Genomic DNA, 4,189 nt, shown 5'->3' on the forward strand with positions numbered 1-4,189 from the left:
CCTGTTCACGGGGCTCGCTTTCTCAGAGAGGTAGGTGTTACCATCCCCATTTTAAAACAGAGCAGCACATCCGTCCTGTATACGCCAGCAGACTGTTCTAGATAAGCTTTGGAGTGCCTGCCTCCCATCATACTCCCCGTAACTTGAGAGCTGTCCCCACTCACAGCCGTGCTCCTGCCAGTGTGACCTCGTGTCTCACAAACTTCATTTAATTCAACCAGAGACGGGCACACACCCCAAGCAAGGCCAGTCGGATATTCTCTCCCAAAGTTTAGCTTCTGGATTCCGAGATGCTTCTCAGGGGTGCCTGGGCGACTCGGTCGGTTGAGTGTCTCACTTCTGATTTCGACTCAGGTCATGAGCTCCTGCTTGTGAGATCGAGCCCTGCTTCGGGCTCTGCACTGGCAATGAGGAGCCTGCTTGGGATTCTCTCTTTCCCTCTCTCTCTCCCTCTCTCTCTCTGTCTCTGTCCCTCCCCTACTGGCTCTCGAGCACACGCACGCCTGCTCGCTCTCTCTCAAAATAAATAAATCAACTTAAAAAGAAAAAAAAGAAAAGAAATACTTCTCAGCCTCTGTTAGGTCCTGAAATGGGAAGGGCCGGTGATGATACTGCCATATGCAAACAGAAGCAATGGAAGGAAGCTTGTCCACAGAGCAAGCGATAAAAGTGTCAGACGATGACCCCCAGAGACCCAGAGAGACGGTTCTGACAGCTTCCCTGTTGGTAGTTCTAATCACTCTAGGGGTCCTTCGGTTTCCTGAAATATCCCTATATCTTTTTGTAACAGAATGTTCTATTAGGGCTTAGACTTACGTAACACAATGGTCTATTAGAATGAAAAAAAATTTTTTTCATTAATGGAAAAATCTACCAGCTGCTATCTGGAGAGACAAAAACAAAAGGTCACCACGGGGCAGGTCCTTGGTGACCTCACTTAACACAAGCGAGCCGGGACTTGGCAAAGCCAGCCCCTCCAGGTGGTCTGCAGAACTCTGGAAAGGACGGGGTCAGTTTGTAGAGTGACCTGGGAAACTCCGGCAAAGGGAAATGGTGCTTCTTCCTGATATTTGGAGCCCCCCCCCCCCCCCCCCCGTGAGGTGATCAGAGATGTCCCAGTCAAAGCTCGAGGACATCGAGGCTCTAAGTAGCTACGGTGTGTGGAAGAAAGACAGGTGGGGCTAGCTGCGATGTTTCCTTCCTGACTTCTAAGAGCATCCAGGTACTTCTGGGCGGCCGGCTTCGCCATCCAGGTTAAGGTCATGAGCCTGGGCTCTCCGGTCCCTCCAGCCCCCCCCCCGCTTCCGCACGCTGCTGGCACATGGGGCCATCTGCACGTAGAAGAGGAATCCGCTGGCTTTGGCAAGTCAACATTTCTGTCTGAGAACTGATTTCAGACTTCAAAGTAGACCCCCGATATGCTTCCCATAATGTCACCCTTCTTGCTTAAACCAGTCTAGGTGGCACTGTGTCCCTGTGATCCAAGTGTCTTGTCTAACTCACAACCAGTGGGGTGGGGGTGGGGTGCCAGGCCCAGGTCCAGGCCAGCCAGACTCAGATCCAAGGACTTCCCACTGTACCCCTTGTCCTCTCCGTTGACCTCCAGGGGAAGAGGCCCTCGGCGCCGCTCCGTGGTTCCGGCTCCTTGTTCTTAAAGAGGGTACCGCGGTGGCATCCCCTGGGCGCTTGGTCGAAATGGTGACTCTCCCCTGCCCCCGACCTGTGGAATCAGAGCCTCATTTCAACAGGTTCCCTAGAACCTTCAGGTAGCACTGCTCCATATCCTCACCCTCCCGTCCCTGCGGTGCTGTCCTATCCGCCACTAGCTCCCTAAAGGACCACAGCCAAGTGCTTGTCCTCTCGAGGCTTCAAGAGGGCCCTCTTGATTCCGATCTGTGGAGGAATCAACTGTTGCCTTCGACAAGACGATCCAGGGAGCAGGGGAGGAGCAGTGATGGCTAACAGATATGGGATTTCTGGTGGGGGGGGGGCCCCCCCCCCCGTGGAAATCCTCTGGGAGAAGTCAGTGGTGGTGGCTTCACAAAACCCGCTAAGTTGTGCACTTTAGTTTTTTATCCGTCGCTAAAAATGGGGAAATTTTCATTTGTATACACCTTTGAAACACGATGACAGGAAAGCAATTAGAAAAGTGAAATCATTTAAAAAATATTGAGGCAAAGGTATATTTTTATTGTGAGAAATTTAAGCATTGTTTTTCTATATTTTGGTTTTATTTCTTTAAACTTTTGTTTAATGTTTATTTATTTTTGACAGAGAGAGAGCATGAGTGGCAGAGAGAGGAGGAGACACAGAATCCAAAGGAGGCTCCAGGCTCTGAGCCGTCGGCACAGAGCCCGACGCGGGGCTCGAACTCACACACCGCGAGATCATGTCCTGAGCCGAAGTCGGACGCTCAACCGTCCCAGGCACCCCTGTATATTTTTGTTTTAAAAAGTTCTATATCTACAATACATTGTCCGCTTTAAGAGGGCACATTTTAATGGGATGTGAATTATATCCCAAGACAACTATGAACAGCAGTCCTCACGGCTGCCCTCCAAAATGCCTCCCTGCCTCTCACCACCCCCACCCCTGCATCTTGCCTCTAATCTCCACATAACTTCCTTAGGCAACCAGGCCATCTGGGGAGAAGTGCATAAATATTGCATTTCTTTGCAATGCCAACGACAGCTCGCCAGATATTGCAGACTATTTACTTTAAAAGATATTAAAAAAAAAAAAAATCTAGAAAACTGAAGATCTAGCCACTGAGACCCTGGACACCAGGCCTGGCATGCATCTTAGGGAATTCCTAGCCTTCAGATCCCAGTTCAGATGTCACTTCGTCCAGGAGCCTCCTCTGATATTCCCACCCCCCCCCCCCGGCTCCCCCCCACGCTCCACCAAGGTTGACTTCTGTCCCCAGACTCCCCCGGCAGACGCCCAGTAATATTTATTGAATGCACAACTCTTGCCTAAGCCTAGAGGCAAGAGTTGGAGGAAGGACATTCAAGAAAACGAGAAAATTTGGTAAGGCGTGAAACCTCGGTCTGTTGAAAGCCGAGCTCACGTTCTGACCCGGGGGGAGCTTGGCCGCTTCCCTGGAGAACTGTACGTTCCCCTCTTTGCTGCCAGGTTCCAAACACTGATGACCCACTTACCCGTGCTCGGCATTCGAAGCCACCCAGGCAGGGCTGTGACGGGCATGGGCACATCTCAGGAGACGGATTTGATGTGTCATGTGTTGAAACGCTCCCCATCTGCCTCATTTTTATTATTAGTGCGCCTATGAGGCAGGCAGAATCCATCAAAGATTAGCGCTCGGCTGGAGTTGCTGGGTCAAGTGGTAAAGCACAAATGCTTCCCTTTCCGAAACTTTCTGAACGCCCTGTGATATCTCGACTGCCTGCACTCTCCAATCACAAAAATAAACGCAGGCTAAACCAAGCTTCCCTTCCTGCCTTTGCCTTTGCAAACCTTGCGGTGTCTGAAACAGTCATATGTTTGTGGCGGCACGTGGTGACATCGCCCGCTGTGATGGACGGCCCCTTCCCCTCGAATGGTCACCGCACCTTCGGTGCAGGGAACTTGGCTCTCGGGCTTTGACGAGGGGGAATCTGGGGTGGGCCGCTGGGCCCTGGGGCCTGGGCACCGTGGCTGGCTCCTTCTGCCTAAATGTGGAGCGAAAACAGGTTTGAGAGTCAGACTGAGCCTCTGTGTCTTAGTTCATTCAAGCTGCTCTAACAAAAATCCCGCAGACTGAGGGGTTTCCACGACCAACATTCATTCCTCACACAGTTCTAGAGGCTGCCGGAATCTACAGAGAACCCCCTTCCTGGTTCACAGATGCCTTACTGTCCTCCATGGTGGAAGGGGGGAAGGAGCTCCCTGGGGTCTCTTTTATGAGGGCACCGATCCCATTCGTGAGGGTGAAGCCCTCATGACGTACCCACCCCCTAAGACCCCACCACCCGACACCAACACGCTGGGAATTCGATTTTCCACACAGGAGTTTGGAGGGGACACAAATCTTTCCTCTACACCACCCGTCAAGCCGCTCACCGACAACTCTGGGCAACTTGTTCTACCTCTCTGAGCCCCGGGTTCCTAACTTTATTTGGTTGAGATGAGGAACAAATGAGATCCTATAGGAAAGGTGCTTGGCTCTGACCAGACTTCTAATCGATGA

General features: G+C 51.7%; 1 long non-coding RNA gene across 1 annotated transcript; it reads right to left on the reverse strand.

Annotated features, from left to right (window-relative positions):
- Positions 1 to 857: 857 nt before the first annotated feature.
- On the reverse strand, positions 858 to 3,308 carry LOC121044555 (uncharacterized). The gene is made up of 2 exons (XR_005797353.1): positions 3,162 to 3,308; positions 858 to 1,720 (listed from the first exon to the last, which is right to left on the reverse strand). It is a non-coding gene; the product is annotated as an uncharacterized LOC121044555 (long non-coding RNA).
- Between the last annotated feature and the right edge of the window lie 881 nt (positions 3,309 to 4,189).

Source organism: Herpailurus yagouaroundi, unplaced genomic scaffold (assembly GCF_014898765.1).
Source record: "Herpailurus yagouaroundi ecotype Mexico unplaced genomic scaffold, PumYag 188, whole genome shotgun sequence".
Lineage (NCBI taxonomy): Eukaryota > Metazoa > Chordata > Mammalia > Carnivora > Felidae > Herpailurus > Herpailurus yagouaroundi.